Genomic DNA, 6,717 nt, shown 5'->3' with positions numbered 1-6,717 from the left:
GGGGGGGGGCAACTCTGCTATCTTGTTGTTGCTGAGTATCTCTAGCGGCCACTTGCATGATTTTCTGCATGTATTTCTTCTAAGTCGACCTTCACGTGCCCCTATCCGGAAATCCTCCTGAAATAGTGATGATGTCAACCGAGCTTCTCTATCTTCAATCGACTGGTCGATTCTAGTTGACCCAATCTTGGTTTGGGGGACGTCTCTATTGAGGCCTATTAGGCGAACATCTCTTTGATGGAGAGGGTCGGCGAATAAGAGAGTATCATCTTTGTTGTTCCAATCATGCGATGAGGCATTCAAGGTGCTCCACTTGGATAAGGTCTTCGATGGTTTCTTGCAACTAGGTATAGTCATCGGTTATGTGGTCAAAGACACTGTGGAACTCACAAAACTTTAACCAGTCTTGTGACATGATATTCTTGCTTGGGTTCGACTTTGGGAGATGGATTAGGTGGACAAACATCACTTCTTGCAGGATTTTGGAATGGTTGGTGTTGAGGGGGTATCGGTTATGTACTTTGGTTGTTTATGGAGTCGTGGAAGATCATATTTGAACGATTTTCCAAGAGTGTTCTTGGAAGCGAAGTTTTTTGGTTTCCCGATAGGAGTTATGTGTATAGTGATTGGCCCTAGGTTGGGAGTTTGGTGTCTCCTCAAGGCTGATGAGTTGTTGAGCCATGGAGCAGATATCGTCCATGGTGTGAACCGTGTCCTTGGAAAGCTCCATCTTAAAGAGACTGGGTAGTAGGCCCATTGAAGAGATCGAAATACACCCAAATAGATTCATGCGGCTCCTATCGGATACCATTCAGGGTATAGGACGACCGATGTTGTTCTTTGCTAGTTGTAAAGTGGACACTAAACTTCTCTGCCAGAATGGCCCGTTGATCAATGTTGTCCGGTGTCTACCGTGTAAACCATTGCAAGGTGATGCACTTTAGTATGAGCGAGTAGGCTCAACACATGAAGGGATCAGCGGCACCATGGAAAAGCGTAGAACCCTCAAAGGTATGTAGGTGATCTTTGGGGTCAGTCGTCCCCTCATACTGCTTGATATTAGTAGGGCAGATGAGTTTACTTCGGCAGCAAATAGGACATGAAGGCCATTATGAAGGGGTTTTTGGCTTTGTATGAGCTTCTCTTGATGTGAGTGGTTTTTGATCGGGAGGCTAGTGGTCCATAGGTTGGCTGGAATTCGTTGGAAGACTCAGTGTATGACCGTGGTCGTTTATAGCTCGACTAAACCTTGGATTGACATAATTCCTACAACCTTCATGCTTGTTTCTAGGTCAATTCCTCTTGTATCTCTATAATGTCAAGGATTTCTTGGTTTCTTGCGAGTGATAGTTTTGCTAGCTTGGTTAGAAGGTTGAATGTGGGACTGCAGGTTATTTGATGGATTGTTATAATGATAAGGCATGTTGATTGGTGTGGCTTTGATTTGACTAGGAGGGTTTATTTAGTTCCCAATGGTTACCATAGTGTGAGTTCCCACAAGTGGCGCCAATGTTATCCTGCTCAATGACAAGAGGGTAAGCCATGCTAGGGCTTAGCTCGAGGTCTTCTGTTTGGGGTGAGGTGGCCTCTAGCTGGAGGTCGTTGGGTTGAAGTGTTTGGTGGTATGCTTCCTAGAGTGCTCTTCTATGTTGGGTCGGGACTTGGGTTCATATGAGTTGAGCTTGGACTAACCGGGGGATTGTTATCATGATAAGGCATGTTGATTGGTGTGGCTTTGATTTGACTAGGAGGGTTTGTTTGGTTCCCAGTGGTTACCATAGTGTGAGTTCCCACAAGTGGTGCCAATGTTATCCTGCTCAATGACAAGAGGGTAAGCCATGCTAGGGCTTGGCTCGAGGTCTTCTGTTTGGGGTGAGGTGGCCTCTAGCTGGAGGTCGTTGGGTTGAAGTGTTTGGTGGTATGCTTCCTAGAGTGCTCTTCTATGTTGGGTCGGGACTTGGGTTCATTTGAGTTGAGCTTGGACTAACCGGGGGAGGTACCTGAAAAGGTGTTCTGACGATCAATTCAATAAATGACAATGGAGGGGAGATCAACAACTCAGAGTATGAGTGAATATAATGCTTAAGAGACTGAGAATAAAGATAGAGAGTGGATATGTCTTATTCCCATATGTGTCATCCCTTATATGTGATGGTAGGAGCTTCTTTTTATAGTAGAGGTGGATGAAAGATTCTATGAGGGTTGTTGTTGGCATTACCGACTACTTGAGCTTATCGACTTGTTCTTGAATGAGCAAAGGGCTGCTTTATGCGTGTCCGGCGGCCTGGTTAGGCAGTACTCTGAGCACAATTGACTTATAGCCTATAGTAGTTGTGGTAGCCACAGTCTAGGCTTGTATTTTCCGTAGAGTAGGAAGTTAGGTGAGAGATATAGGCAGCGTGTAGCAAGTGTCAGCAGCGCGACAGGTGGGTGGCAGAGGAAGGACCCTTGTACTAGCTTGAGGTCATATTTAGTTGACGATATGTCTACTCATGCTAGCTTGGCTGGCTGGTCAATATGGTAGGTCCTGGTGACGTAAGTCTCCGTCAAGTGTATGAGTTTGGCCGACCTCGAGTAATCCAGTTCGATCAACGAGGTGCCATTTGACCAAGATGGAACATTTGGTATCAAAAATAAATTTATATTAATATTTTCAGTAGATTCCGAAAATAAAACTAAGAAGCGACAATACATAAAATTCAAAAATACATATCTCAATAAATCTTTGTATTATCATTCCAATTTAGAAAATGAATAATCAAAGTCAAGAACTCGTATTTTTTATTGATTAGAGAAAATAAAATTTAAGGAACAAAACGAGAATAAAATATCTAACATAACTACTTACAAATCTCACATAGGAACAAACAAGCCATAAAATTGCGCTATAGATGTCCGAAAGCCTTAGATAAGGTTGGCTTTCAATAGTCAACCCTCGATTTAGTGAAAGTCAATGTTGACATGGAGGGTCAATGCTGACTCGACCTTTGGCTTATATGTCATTGTCTCTGGCTAGTTCGATGAACTAAAACATCACTTATTGAGACTTGATGTTATTCTCCCTATGAAAAAAGCAGTTGAATATTAGGGATATGAAAGGAAAGAGATCACCTATTTTTAAAGGTGTCTTATTTCCTACACCGCACTAACAAGATTTTAACAAAGAATATAAAAATCTTACTTTTTGTTTTTAAAAGATTTCTTTTTATTCATATAGTAATATCTGATTGGTTCGGGACAAGGAATGAAACACATTTGGAAACAAGTAATCTCTATCCAGGATGGAGTCACCTGTCATAAAAACATGTGTTTAATAATTTTGTCCAATCAAATAATTATTTTACACATAATAGAAAATTAACATATCATTTTAATTTTGGTTTTCACTACTCAATATTTTTTAACAGAAATCTAAATTTCAATAGATAAAATAGATTGGATACAAAATGTGGGGACAACTTATCTTTCGCTTGAAACCTAATGTTACGAGAAGATCCAACCCACTAGTGTGGATATAGTGTTTATCATGTGCATAATCTTTGGCCGAATTTTGTTGTGTATTCTTGGGATGATTTTTCAAGATCTTGACTAGGTTTGACTATTGGGTCTACTTAGAAAGGCCAAAGTTTTTAATTTTTAACAATAGATGCATTTTTGGTGTTTTTTTAATGTGATATGCAATTTGGGAGGGTTATTTATGATCGATCTAAAGCTCCGATGAGAAAATATGGAGGAGTGGGAAAACAAATTTCATATTGATCTATTTTTTAGCCTCTACGGCTTGATGGACAATGACTATTTGTTGTAAGAGTGGAGAATGGATTGGTGAGTATAAAATATTAATTCAGAGAGCTAGAAACGAGGTTGGATAAGAAATAATAGTTAGAGTACCCACAATGGTAAGAAAAACATAGTTCGTAGCCAAACAAGAGCGTTCTTCCTCCAAGTTCACCATTAGAAATGAGTCGTTCTTGTTCCAATTTCCCAACCGTGAGCAAAACAGGCAACATTCTTAAAGTTGAGTCAGCATTAAAAAATGGAAAAACATTGTTACAAGAGAGAGAGAAGAAATCAATAATAAGTAAAATAAAGTAAAAGAGAAGAAGATCATTCCATAATGGCTATAATAAATTTCCAGAAAATCTCAGAAAATAAATAATAAATAAATAAAAATGTAAACCTAGCAAACCCAATCTGACCAGCCCCGAATTGGACATGCAATCCCAATTGGAGTGTTTTTTAGCATACCTTGTCATGTTGGGTGGTGAGATCGGAGGGAAGGCGGAGATTAAAAGATTGGTGTGAGAGATCAGTTCCGGATTTGAGGGATTACGGGTTCTGGGTTCGATTGAGTGAGTGAGGATGAGGAGTGAGAGGATTGAGTAAGTGAGAATGAGGAGTAAGTGTGAGATTTGAGAGGATTTGAGTGTGAGAGGATTTACGTGAAATGGAGAGGAAGAGATAGGCCGTAAACAAGAGAGGGAGAGGAAAAGTGAATTGGTGAAAGTGAATGGGTGAGGAAAAGTGAATTGGTGAAAGTGAATGGGTGAGGCAAAGTGGGTGGGCTTTCATATTTCCTAAATTAAACAATTTTTAGTTTTAAAAAATTGTCAAACTCTCGTCACTATGATAAAATTTTAAACGGTAAAATTTAGTTTTAAAGTTGTACAATTTTTAGTTTTAAAGATGTAATAAATTTTAAACAGGAAAATTTTTAAGCTATAAAATGTTCATCTATTGTGATAAGTTTCTCACAATCAAGTTTTCAATTTTTTTCTCATTTGCTAATGGGTCCTAATCAATATGATTTAGATGCGATTAGAAAATTATTACAACATTTCCTTGGTACTCAAATCAACCCAAACATTCCTAACCAGAATCCAAAAACTTACGCAACCATTGGAAATCATCCATTTTCTACAATGTCATTCCCATATCAATATTCAATGTTTCAATTACGACCAAGCAACCTCACCATGAGTACTAGTGGTGTAAAATCATTTCACAACGACTTGGAAACACCTATTAGGTCATCTCATGAGTCTCAAGTTTTTGAATCAATTAGTCTTCATGAAGGATGAGGTTCTAGTAAGCAGAAGAAGACAAAGTCTAGAGAAAGATTCTTGTTAAATGAAGATAATGTTCTAATTCAATCATATCTAAACATTTCGAGGGATTCTGCCAAAGAGGTCAACCAAAAATCCGAATGTTTTTGGAATAAAGTAACACTTACATACAATGATTATTGGTCGAAGAATATGGGATCAAGGGCAATAGGTTCAAGAAAATCTCGTTGGCATAGATTGAACAAGGCAGTTCAAAGATTTGTTGGGTGCTACAAGCAAGCTACAGAAAGTAGGACAAACGGAAGCTCCGAGTCTAACATCATGAAAAAACAAAGGATATTTAGCGTCAAGATAATAAAGAGAAGTTCATGTTGGACCATGCATGGTTTACGACAAAAGATTATCTGAAATGGCTAGGTGGTGCAACTCAAGGTTCGTCAAAGAGAACTAAGAAATTTGAGCCTGGGGCATACACATCTTTGTCTAACCTGGAAACTCCTACTAGTGGAGATTGTAACCCAAATTTGCCTTTATGGAACGTCCAATTGGTGAAAAGGCAGCTAAAAAGAAGGGGAAAGAGAAAAAAGTTGCCTCATGTTCTGTTGCCACAACAAGTTTTGTAAAAATGAATGAAATAGCTGATATAAAACATGGCTACATGTCAGAATTTACGCGTCAATATGTTCGTGTTGAAGAAGGAAAAGTCCAGCTAGAGAGGGAAAAGATTGAGATAGAGAGAAAAAAGCTCGAGGTGGATGCAAAAATATTGAAGGTCATCGACTTACAAATACTCAGTCAAAATACATCCGAAATGATAGAGTTTCAAAAGCGAACACATGAAATGTTGTGCAACATAATCAAAACAAAATATGGGCTTTGATTTGTATTTTTTAATTAAATGTATTCTAGTTAAGTATTTTGGTGTATTTTTTTTAAGTGTACTTCAGTTATGTATTTCAATTTTAAGTTTACTTGATTTATGTATGTCAATCTAAATAAAATTATGTTATTTTTTTTCCCTCAAACTAGCCGTTATAAAACTAATCGTTATAAAGAACTACGTAAGCCTTGATTCCCTTAATAGGGATACATAGGACCAAGGCCAATATTGTCAGACTTAACTAAAAAAAATAGTTTTGATCGTTTAAATTAATTAATTAACCAAATAATTTAATAATAAAAAGTAATAATAATAAAGCCATATACTTTAATAAAGGGAGTTGCTTAAAGCGGACGGATAGGGTGTTAATAGCTTCCCTACCTTGTAACCGACTCCCGAACCTGGATATCAAAAAATCCAAAATCCCAAGGTAATTTGGCTTAAAATATTTTTCTACATTTTTAACTATAAAATATAGTGGTGACTCTAAATAAGTCGTGCAGTCGAAAATCGGGGCTCGACAGCTGGCGACTCTGCTGGAGATTTTTTGAGAGAGTCCAACCGATAATCAAAAAAACGTGTGACTGTTTATTTACCATTATTATTATTTTTTATTTGGTTGATTAGTTAATTTTCAATAATATTGCATGCTTAATTATTAATTATATGTATAAGTATGAATTATATTCTTAATTTTAATTGTATGTATAAATATGAAAATTGTATTGATTAATTATTAGTTATGTGTTATAAATATGAAAATTGCATGCT

The sequence above is a fragment of the Lupinus angustifolius genome, chromosome LG05, assembly GCF_001865875.1.
Source record: "Lupinus angustifolius cultivar Tanjil chromosome LG05, LupAngTanjil_v1.0, whole genome shotgun sequence".
NCBI classification, from domain to species: domain Eukaryota; kingdom Viridiplantae; phylum Streptophyta; class Magnoliopsida; order Fabales; family Fabaceae; genus Lupinus; species Lupinus angustifolius.
This window is presented reverse-complemented; position numbering follows the sequence as displayed.